Source organism: Ambystoma mexicanum, chromosome 4p (assembly GCF_040938575.1).
Source record: "Ambystoma mexicanum isolate Mex_15411 chromosome 4p, UKY_AmexF1_1, whole genome shotgun sequence".
Lineage (NCBI taxonomy): Eukaryota > Metazoa > Chordata > Amphibia > Caudata > Ambystomatidae > Ambystoma > Ambystoma mexicanum.
The window spans coordinates 673,189,048-673,209,502 of NC_090927.1; the positions used below are offsets into that span (position 1 = coordinate 673,189,048).

At 44.4% G+C, this 20,455-nt stretch overlaps 1 protein-coding gene across 1 annotated transcript in view; it reads right to left on the reverse strand.

The window, feature by feature from the left end:
• B3GAT2 (beta-1,3-glucuronyltransferase 2) overlaps window positions 1-20,455 on the reverse strand; it is a 702,961-nt gene that overhangs the window by 188,910 nt on the left and 493,596 nt on the right. The window lies entirely within an intron of this gene.

Genomic DNA, 20,455 nt, shown 5'->3' on the forward strand with positions numbered 1-20,455 from the left:
CCGGTGCTGGATTAACCAGACCAACGGTGCTGTAATGCCCTGGTAATTCCGGCAAGCCCGGCACCGGTAATTCACTACGGGTCTGGCGGCAGCCTGCCGGTTTTAGCAGCACGGCTACCGCCAGACTTGTAATGAGGCCTAATGTCACCAACAGAGCATAGGGGCACTTTATACCATTTTCATAAGGCTGCTGCGACAACCTATCTATGTCAGTAATGGTCCCTTTAAATTAAATAGTAAGATAGAAAGTAACTTTATTTAACTGGATTACTCCATTAACAAATACTAATAGCACCAAAAAAATCATAAACATAGCATCTTACAAATAAAGAATAATCAGAATACAGACATCAACAAGAATATCTCCTGAATAAAAACATGCAAGTGATAAAAAGGTTCAAAGCTGAGAACAGTTCAATAAATCAGCCGGTTTCAAAAGAGCCTTCTTCACAAATTCATATAGGTTGTAGATACCTTTTATGTCATTGTAATAACATATAAAAGATAATGCATCACTGTAAAACCTACTTTTAAAATTTTTAAAATACTGGATTAAATGTTTTCTTGCCTGAAAGATTTCTGCAGAACAATAAAAAAAAGGGGAAGATTATCACCATCACCTGTATTACATGAATGTTGTTTATCCCGTACATACTTGTTCCACTTTCTTCGCTCATTTAGGGGAAGTAACTTCAATCTGGTCATTAACACCAGTCTTCCGCACTCGGGGGACATATTTTGCCTCCATCCGCACAGGAAATTGCACAGGAGCTGGTGTAATGTTTTAACGAAGATAAAGTATTTGCTTTTTGCCTACTCAGGACTTTATCCTCATAGAGAATTCTGGATTCTCAAGGCTGATAATAGTTTGCAACCCTCCCGATGCCAAATATATTTATTAAGCACTGGGGATCCTTCTATTTCCTCCATTATTATCTTCATATTCGGATTCTATGTGAGTTCCAAAGAGGCCTTCAGGAAATAACATGCACACCTATCTTTCGCCTGCAATGCTATTCTGGGTGAATTTTGCAGATCCGGGTGCTTTTCGGTAGACATGATAGTTTATTTATTTATTTTATTATATGCATTTAGCCACATTTGACTTTACATATAACATCATCAAACCATCAACAGCAAGAAATGTGAATAAATATATCATAAGCATGTTAAAATCCAGAATAAAAAACACTAGCTAAAATTCACTTACTCAGTTGCAAAAGCTAAATTTCAATAAAAAACACCCTCAGATAGCTGTTTAAGAATAGTCAAGTAGTATTCATAAAAATTCATTGTATGGTAAATAATATTAAGGTCATCGCCCTGTAGGCATTTCTCCCATATCTCGTTCACATTCTTTAGGTCACAGGTGTTGTCATGTGCTTTGACATATTTTAGTGTAATAACATTTGGGCTTCCACAAACACAAATAAGATGTTTCACAGTTTCAATGTTACTCGTCGTGCATAATCAACACCATCTATTCTCTCACAATATGCTATATCCAGCCCCATAATTTCTAGACATTGAGACATGTTGAACTTAAATATCAGATAGCGTCTTATTATTTTAGCCACAGGGTGTGCAGTCAGGTATGTCGGGATCCCCGAGTTATTTTCTCTTTGTTGTAAAAACATTCCACTATTACATTTAGGGGCTAACTGTATTGTATCTCTCTCTTGTCCAAATTCATGTATAACATTTTTCAGTAACACTTTCAATTTATCTGTTGAATACGATAACCAACTATATGCATGCTCTTTCGTCGATTTGTGATATCTGGATTTCATAGACGCAAGTGTGTAGAGAGTACCTTGTTATTCTCAATTGTATTCATTGCTTTAATCATATCAACCATCAATGTACCATTATCCAAGATACATAACTTTGTATATAAGATAGCAGATTTATATTCCATCACATCACTAATCCGCATCTGGTTGCATTCTAAAAGAATGTATTCACAAGACAGTCTACTGGGCATACGTAGAAAGATTTTTAGGATTTTCCCTTCAAATCTTTTTATTTTGCTCATTAGTTTTATCCCCCAGCTCTCTGCACCATACAAAAGACATGATACAATTTTGCCTCATAAAGATATCTCTGCTTGTTTTCCAATAAAATGGCTTAGCTTCATTTTGATATTAATGCATTAAGTTTTGATATCCATCCACTGATGTTGCCAGGATAATTTCTGATCGATTATCACTCCAAGATATCTATAACTTTCTACAACTTCAATCGTCTGACCATCAATTGTCCATCTCCAATTATTACGCGATACGCGGTTTGATTTACTTGAAAAGAGTATCACCTTTGTCTTACTGAGATTGATTTTAAGGCCCTTATTGGGGGCAAATGTTTCTAGCACCAATAATTTAAGTTGAAGACCACCCGGTGTATAGTCCAACAACAGGAGGTTGTCCACATAGAATCAGGTAAATTCAGCCGCGGCCGGAATGTTCGCATGAGAAAGGTGCGAACTACCAAGAGTTTGCACCTTTCTCATGCGAACACACCTACATACTCACACCCACACACACCCACAACACACCCATAAGACACCCACACCCTCAGCACACCCACACCCTCAACATAAGAATACCCTACTTACCTCTTTTTTCACGCTGGTTTCCTGCGGCGCCAGTTCCCTTTCACGTCCGTGATCGGGAAATCGGGAACCGGCGCCGCCTGGTCCTTTTCTTTTCTTTTCTTTTTTAATGTGGGCTGCAGGGGTTTCCCCCTCAACCCCCGCTCACTATACTGTAAAGTATAGTGAGCGGGGTGTTGCGGGGGACACCGCCGCAGCCCCTGTATTTTTTCTGTTTTTTCGCGGGTGTGCTGCGGGGGTGTCCCCCGCAACACCCTGCTCACTATATCACACAGTATAGTGAGCGAGGTGTTGTGGGGGACATCCCCGCAGCCCCCGCAGTCTTTTTTTTGTATACATACCTATAATGCTACCACCAAAGGTTCAAACTTTTAGTGGTTTGAACCTTTGGTAGTAGCATTTTTCGGACTTTTAGTCCATGCAAACTTTTGGATGCAGTCAGTTTGACCGCATCCCGTCCACGTAACCTAGCCAACCCACCTTAAGAGGGCCAATTTTAAGGTCATTCGACATCATTGCATTAAATGCCTCGGTAGGTCTGCTAAATATAAGTTGAACAGGCTTGCAGCTAAGTTGAAACTCCATTATACCATTCGACATGTTGGGGTTAGGTCAGACACTTTACCCTTACCATCCAACCTCACCTTTACAGATGTATTCAAATACAATAACCTGATCATTGACAACAACCCAGGTGGAATGTTCCAATTCTTCAATTTATTCCAGAGTTTGTTTCTTAGAATCATATTGAATATGGCAGAAAAATCTATACAACAACTACCCATATACTGGTAGCTGTTGTCTCGCCCATGTGTATTCTATCGCTGATGTCACTATAGTAATATTGTGAAGAGTGGATGATTTAGCCCGAAATCCTGATTGATTTGGTGGCAAAACATGGGATTCATAGATCCATTGGATAAATTCCATATGTAGTATTTTAGCGAATATTTTATCTGGAATATCCAGCATTGCTAACATACGGTAGTTTCCTGGGTCTTTTACGCCGCCTTTTTTGTATACTGGCAATATGGAACTTTCCTGCCATGTTTTGGGTACCTTGTAAAGGTTTACCTATCCAGCCATATAGTAAAAATAGAGTATTTGCCCATTTGTACAAGGATAATTTTAACAGAGCGTTATACGTGCAATCTGGTCCCATTGCACGTGACGAAGATAGAGACAAAATCAGTTCTTTAATTTCTACATTGGACAAACTACATTTCCATTAATTTACCATGATTTCAGATAGTTTGTCAGCAGGAATCACAGCCCCCAACGTTTTGCCAACACGAGCTGCCCATTCGTGCTCCCCCACACAATTAACTGGAAGTGTTTTCTTTTTACATTGATTAACTATCGCCCATATACCCTGAGTATTATTTGATCTAGATAATTGGCCCAGAGTTCGCCAAATTTCATTAGCCTTCTCAGTTTTGTGCCACCGCAGCCATTTCCTGTATTCGTATTTAGTTGTTTTAATTTGCCCATGTACATCGCCCTGCTTAGTATTTATAATTGAACTTATCGTTTTTCGTAGCAGTTTCCTGGCATTGTGGACATCAAAGTAACATTTTGGGCTTGTTCTGATGAATCCTATTCCATCTTTCACATGTGGAAATATATTTGCGTTTATGCGCAGAAACCTGTTTTATTGCAGCTGTTACATTTTCAAAAGCCTCTAACATCAGTTATGCGCTAGTGTCAGTAACTTCTTGGAACATATTAATAAAGTTGGTAAGTACAACTTCAGCTATTTGATTACCTTTTGCTAAATTGGTTGGGTTCCAAATTATACGATTCCAAGCATTGTTTATTGAAATGTTTCCAACCAAATCATATTCATTTTTGTCTGTGACCATTAGTTAGCATCAGATAAAGGGGGAGGTGGTCACTTTTGTCACGACTACCTACAGTCATATCATAGACAATGGGCCTAATTACAACCCTGCCAGTCTGGTAACAATGGCGCCGGTAGGCTTACCGGCACTGTTGTTACCGGACCGGCTGAGTACAAGTTTGACCTGGCGGGCGGAAATGCACCCGCTTGCATACTTTGATGGTAGCACCGGCATGGTGCCGGTGCTATCCTCTTCACCATTCCCATTGAGTCCTATGGGACTCAAGTGGGAATGGGGAGTGACTTTTTCTGACACCTGGCTTCAAGGACTGCCGGGGCTGTAATACCAGAAAAAATACACAACTCCGGCAGCAGCCTGCCGTTTTTAGCGCCATGGCTACCGCCTGAGTTGCAATGAGGCCCCATGTCTTCTGCCACTTCATTAATTCTTGTGGGTTTTCTCATTTGGTAGCTTAGACTATTGCAATTCAGCACCTTTAAATTAAAGGTACGAATCAGCTCGTGCCAGCCCTTTCCATATCTATTAGCAGTTTGAGGTTTGTATGGTCCTGATTTACAGTCAACCTCCTCACAACTTAAAGATTCTGTGAATACAGCATTAAAGTCTCCTAATAGAATAATCGGACATTCATGGTCACACTCTTGTAAGATTTTCTGAACAGTTTGAATGTTAATCAAATAAAAGTAGGGCTAAAGCACATCCTTACTTCACCCCTTTGTTTTTTTAAAAATATTTCTGACCTACTACCAAACAATGTTCTTACAGCTCCATACGTTTCAGAATAACAAAGTTGGATTCAATTTAAAAGTGCCTTGGGCATATTAAGTGCAGTTCACTACCCCATAATCAATTCCTGGGGATTGATTTGAAAGTTTTCTCTAGATGTATAAGAGCTACATATTGATTTACCCCTCTAATTGAACAATATTTGTCGATTCAAATATTTAGGAGAAGACAATGGTCCAGCATAGAAAAACCTTTATGAAACCCAACCTGGGTGGGCTTCAGTACATTCACTGAAAGTGCCCATCCCTCTAGTCTAGAGAGCAGGCATTTAGTGAAAAACGTACTTGATATATCTAACAGGGAGATTGGGTAATAACATTTGGGTTTGCCAATCGACCCTTTTTAAAATAGGTATACTTAAACTCTCGGTCCATGACCGAGGTAAAACCCCTGATTGGCTAATTCCATTAAAAAGATTATATAAAATAGGCTGCCACCAGGAATCTAACCATTTAAAAATGCTTGAGTGCAAATCATCTGGGCCAGCAGCTTTGCTCATAGAGAGGGCTTTTATATTCTTTGAGATCACTTCAAAGCTAAACACCAGGTTACTTGAACTTAAATCAATCCCCTTATAACCATCCACCTGATCTTTATCAAAGAAAATCTGTAGAAAGTGTGATATCCACTGCTCGGAGGAAATTTGGGGTCATTCAATCCTCACAGGCAGTCAAACCCTCTGGTCACCAATTTCCAAAATAATGTATTCGTTGTCTCGGACTGCCCTCTCTAAATGATCCCATTGTTTAGTTACATAATCCACCTTTTTTGATTCAAATAACTTTTAAAATTATTTCTTGAGACTAAACAACAAACCTGCATGAGCAAAACCCTCCATGACCAACTTAGACATTTTATGCTTCATGGAACGACACTCCTGGTCAAACCAAGGAGCATCCGCTTTACGTTTCGGATTGGTGATATTATTAATGTGGGGGCAAAGACTTAGGTTAGTGTAGATATTATCAATCAAACAGTCAAAAGACCTCACTGATATGCCGATTTTTATTTTTATATGTGAAGGCATCACGAAGAAGGACACAGACAACAGATTCACTTTTTCTGAAAACAAAGGTTTATTTCTTAAATGCCAAGATGGAGTAAGGGCTTCCTTGTCCTATGATTTCCCTACCTAAAGAAACTAATGATTGTTTGCATCAGTAAATTCAACCCAAAAGATTGTCTCTGTCCAAAACCTATACTTGCCCTCACAAGTAAAGATATACAATGTGTAGGGAGGTAAGCAACCAAAAAAAAACAGTGTTCAAAATAATGTTCTGAGCTTCTTCCAGCTCCCTTGTTTTCAGCCTCCCCTTTCTCAGGTTCTAAATAGTTTCACAAAAAACCTTAGGATTCTCTTCCCCAAGTTCAGCACAGTTCAACAAAATTATCCTCGGGGTGCCCTTCCCCAAGAATAACAAAGTTCTCTTGACCTTTCAATCCATAGCCAATTTGACTTTCTTAGCAAATCTACTTGATATCCTTTCAGGATTTTCATCAGCTCTTTTTATGTACCTTCCTTTTAGTCTCATGAACATGTGTTAGGCATATCAGCTTTAGCCACTTGACTTTCCTTGGTTCACTCCAAGTAGGGGTTATTCAGTCTAGTTGCAGTTGTCAGGCCATACGGTCCTCCCATCACAGGTCACGTAAGCGATAACCAATGCCGATTTGTAACGTTCAGCGACTTTCTTGGACTTTCCTTGCCAACACAGATTCCCCTTCGGCAACTGTTTCATTAGTCCACATACACTTTTGGATTACACTGACAGTCTTTTGATTCTGACAACATGTGACTTTTACATACTTCACTTCATGGTGTTTCTCCTTGTCACCACACTGCTTCCACACTATTCCATAGTGCTTCTCAAATGCTGTTCACTCACCTCCCAGTCTTTCACTAATAGCTTACAGTTGATTTGCACTTTCATTCAATTCAAAGGGCTTTTTTTCTTGGTTTCAATGCGTTCAGAACTTTTCTTCACTTTTCTTTCACTCGTGTGGTATTTCATATACTTTGTACATATCTTTCATTAGTTTGGTATTCAATAATTCAGTAAATACTTTGCCGTTCGTTGGTGTTTCAATAGTTCGCATTTTGTCTCTAGACCCACTTGTCACATACTTTTACTTGACCGGCCTCAGCTGTTACACACACCATGCCCCTGGATGGTCCCGGTCTGAGTGATCTTTCCCTGGCACCTCACCGGTGTGCGGCCGATCCTCCGGGTGCTTTGGTTTTGCTTTCTAGTTCTTGCTTGCTCCTCTCTCTTGCTCACGGAGCTCTGGCAAGCAGCGCTCGCTCCCTCCAATCTTTCCTGCAGCTGTTGGTGGCATATGGGGGATTTCTGGGTTCCCCACTCCCAATGGGGAACCCTCGGCACAGGGCTCTGCAAAACTCTTGACCCTCTTGTATAGCCCGCTCTGGCCTTGGCGTCTTTCTGGCTTCCCTGCAGTAATCAGCGTCCTTTTAACCGGCCCATATTCTGCCTGATCCACTGCAGATTGCCGTGCTCTCCTGCCCAGCTCGATCTCTCTGTGTTTCAAAATGGCCTCTCTTTATATTCACCTGTGAACCATGAATTGGTTACAGGTGCACGTTCTTTGCATGACCATGATTACTTCTGTCACTGGGACATGCCTGACCATGATAGTAGTGTTCTACAGTCCTCTTCCTCATCCCAGCACCAGATTTGTGTGCACAGAGGGTAGTGTGGATCACTTCTAGTTGCATCGTCTTCGTCCCAGTCTTAAAAGGGATATGCATATGTGGCAATTGGGGTGTATGACAATGGGGAAGACTGATAATAACCTACAAAGGGAGTGAGGGTAGGTTGCATTCTGAAAGGGGATATCATCACTCCCCTAAAGGCACCTTTCATCCACTCCCCAAGGACCCTCCACCCAGGTGATTCTCCCTCGCATATCCACCGCCAGGGTCGGGATCCAAAAGTGATGGCCCTTCCCATGCCACCTGAGAGGAAGACCCAATGGGAGTAGATAGGAGGATGCCTTCAGGTTCCTTACATGCCCTTCTCCTATGGGGGTGGACCTGGATGTATCACATGGAAACCAGGAGAGCTAGTCAAGATTGCCCTGATCTTGACCCTTGCAGTGTTCCACTGTGAAACAATAGGGTTGAAGGTCCAGGAACCACCACATAACCCTGGGATTAGACTCCTTACGCTGACTGATCCAAACTAAGGGGGGTGGTCTGTGATCAGTTTGAATTTGCAGCCAAACAGATAGTACTTCAGATGTAAAATAGCCTATTTAATATCTAATGCCTCAAGTTTGATGATTGAATAATTATTTTCTCTAGTGAAAAACTTCAATCTGATATATAATATGGGGTGTTCTAGCCTGTCATGGTTTTGAAAACGGACGACCCGTAGACCCATCAGAGAAGCATTGGTTTGCAAAATAAATTCCCTAGAGAAATCAGCTGCTTTGAGAATGGGGCTTTGACACAGGGTGGTTTAACAAGTCTCATCTTCCTCATCCTATCTGATCTTTTGTGATTCCGCATTCTTCAGTTTGTCAGTGAGTCACAAGGTTTTATTGGAAAAACATGGAATAAACTAGCAGTAGTAGCCAGTTGATCCCAAGAAGGCTTGTAGTTTATTTATTTTTTGGTGTAGGGGTGAACTGTCTTAACCTTTTCGAATTGGGGCTGAACAGTGCAATCCAATGAAAAACCCAAGGTATTTGACTGCAGATTGAGCTAGTTTGCATTTTCGGGGATTCACGGTTAGGCCTCCTTTCCTCAATGCTAACATGACAGAATAAACGTGGTACAAATGATCTTCACAAGTTTTACTATGTATTACAATATTGTCTATATAGGGTCCGTAAAAGTTTGCAAATGGTTGTAAAATCGTATCCATGAACCTCTGAAATGTTACAGGAGCTCCATGTAGACCAAATGGTAACACCTTGAATTGGAAAAGAACTATGGGAGTAGCAAAGGCCATTTTTTCCTTGTCAGGTCCATGTAATGGGGCCTGCCAATAACCTTTTGTTCGGTTAATCGTAGAAAGGTAGACGGCATTGCCCAGCCAGTCAATAAGATTGTCAATACGTGGCATTGGGTAAGCGTCAAAGCCGAGATGGCATTCACATTTCTAAAATCGATGCAAAATCTCCAACTCCAACTCCAATCAGGCTTTGCTACCAACACTGTGTACCTAAAACGCATTACTGTTGCTGTTCTTAAATGTGGTAAACTAGGGTTTTTCTCCCCTCGCAGGATTCTCAAACTTAGGTGGACTCTCGACTGTGTACCATAAACGCATTACTGTTGCTGTTCTTAAATGTGGTAAACTAGGGTTTTTCTCCCCTCGCAGGATTCTCAAACTTAGGTGGATTCTCCATTGTGTACCTAAAACGCATTACTGTTGCTGTTCTTAAATGTGGTAAACTAGGGTTTTTCTCCCCTCGCAGGATTCTCAAACTTAGGTGGACTCTCCACTGTGTACCTAACACGCATTATTGTTGCTGTCCTTAAATGTGGTAAACTTGTGCTTGCCGCTCTCTTCCTGTCTGCAGGCTCTCACATCGTCTGTCTTGCCCCCCCACTCCCTCCTACTCTATGGTGCTCTCTATCTCGCCTATCTTCTCTAACTGCTTCTCTATTGACTATCCTGCTCTCCTCACTAAATCCGGTAGGAAAAAGTTTAAAAAGGACATCCTGGTCTCCAACCCAGGCCTCCCTATCGCTGACACCTACACTAGTGCCTGCTCTAAGGAAACTCTCACTGACATCCTCTTTTTTGTGCCTTCGCCTGACCTATGGACCCTTCATATGGTCTCTGTGCTCTCTCCTTTTTCCTCTTCTCCCATTAATGGTGGCACCCGCTGGGATGTCCTCTTGGCCCCCTTCCACTCTTCTAAGGCCATCATTAATGTCTACGCTAATGGGACCGTCTTGGTCCAAGGCCCTCACGCCAACCTTCACCTCTTTGATAGACGCTTCCCTCGCCTCATCAACTTCCTCTCCTCTCCTGCTGTCCACCCTCCTCTGTCCTCGGCTACCTTGCCTCTACCCTCCCTCCCTGCCCCCTCTCTTGCTCCTTCTGCACCTCCTTCTTCTACACCTCCGCAGGGCGTACCTCTGATCTGTACCCCTCCCCGGAAGTCCTTCAAGGATGGCAACCTTCTCCACATTGCCACTCCTAACTCTCGCTCTGCCATCAAGCATTCCTCTGATATCTGTCACCTTCTTGAGGAACTGGACCTTGACGTCCTCGGTGTCACTGAGACATGGTTCACAGCCAGCTCTGTCACCAGCTTTGACACACTCCTACCTGACGGTTACAAGATCCTCTCCGTGCCCAGGCCCAACCGTGCAGGGGGGGTGTTGCCCTTATCTTCCCTGAGTGGATTCCTGCCACTGTCACTCCTACGCAGACCTATTCCTCTTTTGAATGTCTTGTCTGCCGACTCTCTCTCTCTCCTAGCCATTCCCTTACCGTGGCTACTATCTATCGGCCACCTGGTCAAATTTCCTCCTTCCTCTCCGAGTGGGCTGACCTCTCCTCCTCACTCCTGTCCACTACCACTCAACTCCTCCTTCTTGGTGACTTCAACATCCACCTAGATGCCTCCTGTCCCCCCACTGGACTCTTTCGTGACCTCTGCGACTCTCTCTCACTCTCTATTCTCCCATCTGGGCCTACTCATTCTGCAGGGCACACTCTTGATGCTCTGATCTCTTCTGACCTTCCCCTCTCAGTCCCTCTCTCCACTCCTTTCTCCTGGAGTGATCACTTTCTCCTATCCTCCCACCTCACCCTCCCTACCCCACAGGCCAAGCCACCCTCATCATTGCCACCCACCTTCTTGGTCATCCGACCCATGAAGCGCGTGTCAGTTGAGGCTTTCGCTGCCACCTTCTCCACCCCCCCTCCCCCTTCGGCTGACTCCCACCCTGACACAGCCCTCTCCTTGCTCCACTCTGCTATTTCTGATACTCTTGATATCCTTGCCCCTGTCATGAGAATCCGCCTGAAGCCCAAAGCCAAATGTAACTCCTGGTATGATTCGGATCTCGTCACCCTAAAACGCAAGTGCAGGGTGGCAAAGAGGAAATGGCGTGCTTCTTGTTCATCCCCTGACAAACTGGCCTGCCGCCTGCTCCAAAGGCAATACCGTCTCTCCGTTCTCACCAAGAAGAGAGCCCTTATCCAAGCCTGCATCTCTGCGGCATCTAACAATTCGGCCGAACTCTTTAAAATCTGCAAGGAGCTTGCCACCCCTGCTGCAGTCTCTACCTCTCCTGTCCCCTCCCAGGCCTTCTGTACTGCACTGGCCTCTCACTTCATCTCTAAAACTCAGGACATCCTGTCCTCACTCTCCTCCTATCACCTCCCTCCCTCGCTTCCCTGCTCTTCCTCCGGCCCTTCTGCAGCCACCCCTCCTCCCTCCTTCTCTGCCTTTCCCCTTTTCTCTGCTGACGAAGTTTCCAGACAAGTCTGATCTATGAAAGTCTTGTCTAAACAGGTTCACCCCTGTTCCTCCAAAACTATCAAGGACCGCATCGACTCCCTGGCTCCTGCTCTGGCTGACTTTTGCAACCTCTCCTTCGCCTCTGGAGTCTTCCCATCCCCCCTCAAGCACTCCCTTGTGCATCCTCTTCTTAAGAAACCCTCTGCCGACCCCTCCTGCCCGGCTAACTATCGCCCAATCTCCATCACTCCCTTCCTGGGCAAGCTCCTGGAGAAACTGGCCATCTCCCAGCTTAACCTCCATGCGGAAGCTGTTGGTAGTCTTCATGACCACCAATCCGGCTTCAGAGCGGCCAGAAGCACGGAAACTGCTCTCCTGAACATCCGTGATGACCTGCTCTTGAACCTCGACTCCAACACTCTGTGTGTTCTCATTCTGCTCGATCTCTCTTCTGCCTTTGACACTGTCAACCATGCCATCCTGCTCAACCGTCTCCGCGATAACCTGGGTTTCACTGGTCAGGCTCTGGCGTGGCTGACCTCTTTCCTTTCCAATCGACCCTCCCAGGTCCAACTTGGGTCCTTCCTCTCTGACATATTTTTCTCCACCTGTGGTGTTCCCCAGGGAACTAATCTCTCTCCCTGGCTTTTCAACCAGTATCTGGCACTTCTTGCCCACCTCATCGCCGCCCTCTGCCCCAACTTTCAGTGCTATGCGGACGATACCCAGCTCATTTTCAGGCTACCCTCGGCCTCCTCCTCTCCTGCCCTCATCTCTGACTGTCTGTCTGCTATCCAGGAATGGTGTGCTGCCAACGACCTCCGCCTTAATGCTAGTAAGACTGAGATTCTACTCATCGGCACACCCACTCCCTCCTTCCCTGCAGCTCTCTGGCCAGCCTCTCTTGGTCCTCTTCCTGCTCCTACCTGCAAGGCAAAAAACCTCGGGGTCATCTTTGACTCCACACTCTCCTTCTCTCCTCATATATCTGACGTCTCTAAGAAGTCACACTACCAGCTGCACCTCCTTAGAGGTATTCTTCCCTTCCTCTCCTTCCCCCAGAAGCTCACTGTCTCCCGAGCCCTGGTTCTCTCGAAGCTGGACTACTGTAACAGTCTCTATCTTAATCTGCCTGCCTCCACTCTCCGCCCTCTGCAACTCATCCAGAACAGAACTGCAAGACTTGTCCTTGGCCTCAAGCCCAGGGACCGTATCTCTCCAGGACTGAAATCTCTACACTAGCTCCCAATGGCTGCGAGGATTAAGTTCAAAACCCTCTGCATTGTCCACAAGGCCTTCTGGGGCCTGGGGCCTAAATACCTGCAACTCTCTCTTCCTAAATATCTTCCTTCCCGAGCCCTTCGCTCATCCGTCTCCAACTCCCTCAGGGTCAGCCGCTTCTCGAAGCAACGAGCTGGGGGTAGATCTCTCTCCGCGGCAGGAGCCTCCCTCTGGAACAGCCTTCCTGCCTCCCTGAAACTTGAGGAGAACCATCTCCGGTTCCGGAAGCACCTCAAAACCTTCCTCTTTGCTTCTGCTTTCTCTCTCCCTTTCCCCTGCTAATTCTTCACTAAATTCTGCACTGAATCTGAAACTTGGCCACTCTCACCGACCTCGGCCCTGGGCCCAGCCACTCTCCACTTGCACTGCCTCCCTGGCAACCCCTGCACTGCGGGACTGTTCTCTGTATCCCTACAGCCCCCCTTCCCAGCACTTGTCTGCACTTACCTTGCACTTGCCACCAGCTGGCCCTATTTATTTATTTATCTATTTATTTCTATTCTACTTACCTTGTACTGCACTTTTCCCTTCCCCCTACCCCTGCACTTGCGCGGTCTGAATGACACCTGGCCTAGTAGGATCGTTGTCTGTCCTCCGCCTGTTCCCCCCTCCCTGCCTCGTCGCGCCTTGAAACACTTGTGTATAGGTGCGTTACAAATGCCATATCATATCATATCATATCATAACATAATAGGGGAGGACCAGGGACTGGTAGATGTTTCAATGATGTTGGCCTCCAGCATCTGTTTTACTTCCTGAATGATAGTCTCCTTTCGGAACTCAGCTAGCCACTAAGGTTTTAGATGTACCACTTTGCCTTCTGGACTGCGGATATGGTGGTATTATCCTTTATTCTTCCCAGTTCCTCCTTCAATACATTGGGGAGCTGACGGAGAAGATCATTAGGATCCTGCTTTTGGTTGTTCGTATTATCGGATGGTATTAGGGTGATGTTATCGGTGTTCTCGGGCAGCAAACAAGACAAAATGGTGGCATTGGATTCTGAAGGATTTTCCTTCCACTCCTTAAGAAGGTTAATGTGGTAGACTTAGGTCTTAAGGCGAGGTATATTTGGGAAATTGTATAATTGCAAGGCCCCATTTGCTCTAACACCTCATATCATCCATGCCATTTAGATATTCATTTGTTTTCAAAGGTGGGTATCAAAACTAATACCTTTTGACCAATGGAAAATTATCTTAGCATAACATTTTTGTCACAGGAGGCTTTCTGTTGTTCCTGGGCTTTAGGCATATGGGTTTGGACCAAAGATCTGACTGCTGTTAAGTGTTAGTTAAGTTTAGTGGGAGTTTGGGTGAGCGGTATTGGGATTTCCTCTCTTTCATCCCAGGTTTCACTCAATATGTCTAGGACATCCCAGGGTTCCTATGCATAATGTAACTTAAACGGAGAAAATCCTGTGGGGCCTGAGGTGTTTTCCTAACAGCAAATAAAGCCCATGGAATCATCTGATCCTAATTTCTGCCATCTTGTTCCACTACCTTCTGCAGTATGGTTTTTAAGGTTTTGTTAAATCTTTCTACAAGGCAATCTGTCTGGGGGTGGTACACTGATGTTCTTAAGGTAGTAACGTGCAACACCATTTTTACTTCCTCCATGAGTTTGCTCATAAAAGTTGACCCCTGATCAGTCAGTATTTCCTTTGGGAACTCTACTCGTGAGAAAAAAGGAGTAGGAGTTTCAGGATTTGCCGGGTGGTATTTGCTCTCAGGGGAAAGGCCTCTGGATATTATGTTGCATAGTCTTGGATCACCAAAATGTGCTTGTTCCCTAATTGCGATGTTTCTAAAAGCCCTTCAATGTCCATACCAATTCTTCAGAATGGAATTTCAATGATTGGTAATGGACGCAAGGGAACTGGCAGTGACATAGGAGTACTAGTTTCTGGACAAATCTCACATGATTGGATAAAGCTTTTAATGTCGTCATGCATTCCTGGCCAGTAGAGGTTAGTTATTTGGGCTTGTGTCTTTGTCTGTCCTAAATTGCCTTCTGTAAAATGTGAGTGAGCTATTTCTAGTACCACTTGCTTATGACATATTTGGATAACCAGTTGGGTTCTTTCTAATCCTTCGGAAGTGGTGGCTCCCCTATACATAGTTCCATGTTTTATGAAGAAAAATGTAATATCCTTCTCACAGGCCTCTTGTTCAGACGTAACCTGTAAAAAGGGTTCAGCCAACAATCGGTCGTTCCCTTGGGCAAAGGCTAGGTCGGGAAGAGTTTCAGATTCTTCATCTCTGATCTTTCTAGGTTCAGGTTTTGGAGGGGTGTCAAGTACCTCATCCGCCTCCCCAAAACTTTGAGTACCTCTGTTTTCTCCTTCCTGGTCTCTTCTTGGTTCCTAGGGAACATTGCCCTCTCAAGCACCCTGTGACCAATTTTATTCCCCTGATGGATGTGGAAGGGATCTTTCCCATGGTTCTGTAACAACACTTCAACTTCACCTCTAATGTCTGGGTCTATAACCCCAGCCTGTACTTCAGGCTCCAAACCACCCCAAAGAAACTTTTTTAAATATTGGGTCAACATAGTGCATTATGCAGCACACTTTGTGTGAAAAACTCAGCAAAAAGCCAGACTGTTTGCAATAGTTTTTTTTAGAGTAACTCCAATACAAAAATGCAAAAGATGCAAGTAGCCAAGAGGTACATGAGCATTTTCCAACACATTGTTGGTGATGTCTTTTACCCACAATATATGCCAGTAAAAACATTTTGACACTGGCTTTGCCCATACCTTTCCACACTGGGTGATATATACCAGAATTCCTATATAAGAACATACTCATGTTTGCTTTGCATGTACTGCTAGTAATCGTGCTACAAGAAAACATGTCCACACTGGCTGCACAATGTATTCCAGTGTAGACATGAAATAACACTTATCAGATTTGTTTTATCCTTGATGCCCAGTAAAATATGCCATGCCACATTAAGAAGTAGCTACACTGGCTCCACCAAAAGGCCAGTGTAGCCACCTCATAACACTTTTAATGCTTACTCTATCATAGATGCCCAAAATAGAATCCCATGCCTCTGTGAGAAATAGCTAGACTGGCTGCACCAAAATACAAGTGTAGCAAAGTAATAACTCAAACACACCCCATGCTTGGTTTATCATAAATGCCCAGTAAAAAATGTCATGCCAAAGTAAGAAAGGGTTAGAATGGCTACCCAAAAATGTTCTTCTAGCCAAGAAATAATACATATTATGCTTGGTTTATCATAGATTGCCAGTAATGAAATGTGTACCATAGTAAGACAGTGCTAGAATGGATGCCTGCAAAATGCCAAGATAGCCACATAATAAGACATCATCATTTCTTTTATCAACTGCTGGATGATAAAACAAAGGATGATGATATTTTACTGGGCAACTATAATAGATGCTCAGTGAAAAATGCATTGTTGCCGCGCCCCCATCTGCCACCCGGCCCAGCACAAGCACACATGCATGCATATATTCAAACAACACATTCACTCAGTCATTCCATTCACACACAGCATTCACTCACTGATTCACATGCGCACTAATACATCATACACTCACTGATTAACACACATATAATGCATACAACTAAAATCTGACTGGCACGTAGCCTGGGCCAACCCTCATACAGCTCTGCCACGGCCTCCAGACGGTTTCCAGTCAACTCGTCGAAAAAAAACTGGTCGACTGCAATTTGGTCGACGCAATTTGGTCGAAAACCAAATGGTCGAATTTTTTTTTTAATTTATATATTTATTTTTCGGGTTTTCGTTTAGTTAAAAAAGAGGTTTTTAGAGAAAAAAAGGGGGTTGGGGGGGACCCCCCCAAAAAAAAAAAAAGGGTTAAAATAAAAAAAAAAATTTCGACCATTTGGTTTTCGACCAAATTGGTTCGACCATTTGTCTGGTCGACCAATTTTTTTCGACGAAATGTCTGGCAACCCTCCAGACAGCTGTCTGGCTCCTGTGCAACACGAGTAGGAACCAGGAAACAGAGCACTTCCTGGTTCCTGCACATGCACGCAGGAATTGAAGTACTACTGATCCGGCACCCCAACCCATTTGTATTTGCACAGAGGCACAAGAGCGCCCCAATGCACATAGAAACATTCAGTGCCCCGGTCTGCATCCCCAATAGGCCATGTACGCCTGGGGAAGCAAAAATCCCCTCGCCTTGCATGGCCTATTAGAAATGCACAGCTGGGGTACGAACAGTCAAAGGGAAACTGTGGTTCTCCTTGACAGTTCAAGCCTGCCCAGGACTACTCCCTCAGCTACAACAGGCTGATGCGGCTCCTTCGTGATGGGTGATGGCTCAGGAGGGTCGATGCCACCTCACCCATTATGGACGAGCTGCCCCTGTTTAAATATAGTGCTTCATGCATACGATTTGAAGTGGCCATTACTGGCAGAAGCCAGTAATGGTCACTTCAAATCATATTTGTATTTTATTGATATTTATATAGCACTTTTTACCAAAGCGCTGCACAAAAGAACATCAGCGGTACATTAAAAGCAGTATAATCGATTGTGTTCACAGTTAACCAATAGAAGTCAGACAGGAGACTGTAGTAAATAAGATTTTAGGGAGGAGCGAAACAATGAGTAGAAGGTGATAGACTGGAGGGATAATGGAAGAATGTTCATGTGAAGAAGAGCCAACAACTGAAAAGACCCAAAACGAGATTGTGCGCAGGGGGCAAGTGGAACAGTAAGTAATAAGAGTCCAGCAGAACGGAGAGGACGTGACGGGGAATAAAATGAAGGCAAGATAATCAGGGGCAAGACCATAAAAGATTTAAATACTAGACAATGAAAATATAATTTCAACTGAGAGTGAAAAGAAAGCCACCCGAGGGAGTCAAGAGAAGAGGAGATAGAGTCATGATAGGATAATAAACAAAGCAAGCGAATATCAGAATGATGAATAGATTTGAGTGGCGCTAGTCGAGAATGAGGGGGGGCCAAAAAAGTTAAACAGAGCAGTTCGAAAATATGCACGAGGATGCTGACAAACACCAAGCTATAACAGCAATCTCTTCAAGGGATTTACAGTGAACAACCATGTATGGTTTGTCACTGTAAATCCCTTGCAGAACACACACAAACACGCATCCTAATATATGCATGTACAAATACAAGCACAGCTAATGACTCACAAAACTAGTCCTAACACTTACCTTAGGTCTTCTGGGGCAGGGGCACAATGAGGCAGCAGCATGCTGGACACATTTAGGCATGCAGTTCCAGAACAACCAGGAAGGACTTAAATTACCAGGGTGTGTCGCGGCCGCATGTAGTGCAACACCAACGTTTTTGCCATGGCAACCCCGCCGCAGGAATAGCGTGCCACTCGCAGGTTTAAAAAATATATATCCTCAGTGGCTGGCGCTTAGTCACTGACTGAACACCAGCCCTACTGATATTAGTTAAAATAAAATCTGTAAGTGATGCGCCGTCCTGTGCCACGCAGTGCACCACTCACAGCAGGGGAGCCGACTTATGAATTTCCCAGGGGGGGCCCAAATACAGGAAGTGACATCACTGGCAGTTATAGGACCGCAAATTTGCATGTAGTCGCCAACTTGGTGCAACGGCACGCGGGGGGTGGAGGTGCGCGCAGCGCAGAATAGTGGAAACATTGGCTAGCATGTACTGCATATACTAAAGTCCAGTAAGAAGGAGATTTAAGCCTTCGAGTGGCATTCCAGTAGGCCATCACAGCCCCTACTTCACCCCTCTATAATCATCCAGGTTGTAGTAGCCCTCAAAAGGCAGAGGATCACAACTATGATGGGGGAACTAAAGAGGCTTGTTATGCATCTGTGCCTCCATTTCTAAAAATCGTTTTGGGTTGGGTGTACCTCTACATCTGTGGACACTCTTACCAACAGGGGTGCACAGATGTACAAATACACCCTACCAAAAACGATTTTTAGAAATTGAGGGACAGACTTGCTTTGCATCTGCGCCTCCATTTCTAAAAATCGTTTTGGGTTGAGTGTACCTCTACATCTGTGCACCGCTCTTGCCAACTGGGGTGCACAGATGTAGAAGTATACCCAACCGAAAACGATTTTTAGAAATTGAGGGACAGATGCAAAGCAAGAGCCTCTTGCTTTGCATCTGTCCCACAATTTCTAAAAATCGTTTTTGCGCTGCTTTTACCCGGGCCGCAAGAGAGAAACACAGTATGGATGGAACAAAGGGCCATCCATACTGCATCTCTTCTCTCCGGCCGGGGGGAGGGGGAGGCTGGGGGGACGCTCAGCCCCGACTTCATTTTGCCAGGGGGCCCGGGCCCCGCAGCCCCCCGTACTCGGCGCCCCTGACTCACAGGGTGTTTTTAACAAGACCCTTTGAGTGCACGCACAATCCTGTGCAGCGCAGCACGCCACTGACAAGGCATTTTTTTTTTATGAAGGAGGAGCGCCAACCCTGGGGGGACTTGGGAGGTGCACCGGGCACTAAGGAGAATCCAGGAGGGCCGCACCCATCCCACCCCTGCCCTTGGTGAATTTTAAACCAAAGCCATTGCTTTGGCAGACTATCTGGGTCATTCCAAATGTAAAAGAAAGAGTGCCTAAGTAGCTGTATTCAGTGGTTCCTTTCCCCAGCGACATACTGCAATAATTTGTTGTAGCAATTCATTTTTTGCACAGGGGCCAAATTGCACAGCACCATGCAAAGTATATGTAGTACATAAATAAACTGACCAAATCCATAGAAGCTCTCCTGGGAAAAGGAAATTGCACACCAGAAGTTCCCTTCCTCCAAAAGACAAGAGCATCATTTCCCCATGGCAGTTCTTGAACAGGAAGTTCATGTCTTGCGGAATTTGAAAAGAAGAAGACATGTGGGTAAGGCATTGAGGAACAGCTGTCTGTGAGTGGGACATCTGAATTCCGAGCACTGGAGTGGTGGAGATACGCGCAAAAGTAATGAAGCAAGCATGGGGAGCTGATAGCTAGACAGAGCCCTTGAAGATTGATGAGATCCATTTTGAAGCCTTTCCGCCTCCATCTTCTAAGGTTGGAGATGTCAGTGATTCTCCCTTAAGCTTGGTGCTTCTGACTACATCCATCTGCGGCGCTACCGCTGTCATGATTTTCCATCTTGCTGCACACTTTTCAAACGCTGCCCGAAGCCTCTGTTTAGGCAGCATATGATGTTAATTCCCACACCCATGCTACAATTTCAAATCAAGTGCCTGTAGAAAGATGTATTGCGAAGACCAATAGCAATCCATGCTATTAATCAATAGAGTTGTTATAAACAGGCCGGCAGGTTGGGCTTACTTTTTTAATGCAAGTGATTGCAGTTCTACACTGTGAATGGCAAAAATGAGGCATGTGACTGCATCCACCATAACCATTAAAGACGCAATTGTTGAAATAAAGCAACTAGCCTTATAGCAATCATTTTGTCAAAAGAAGGCCAGCAGAATCAATCACTTA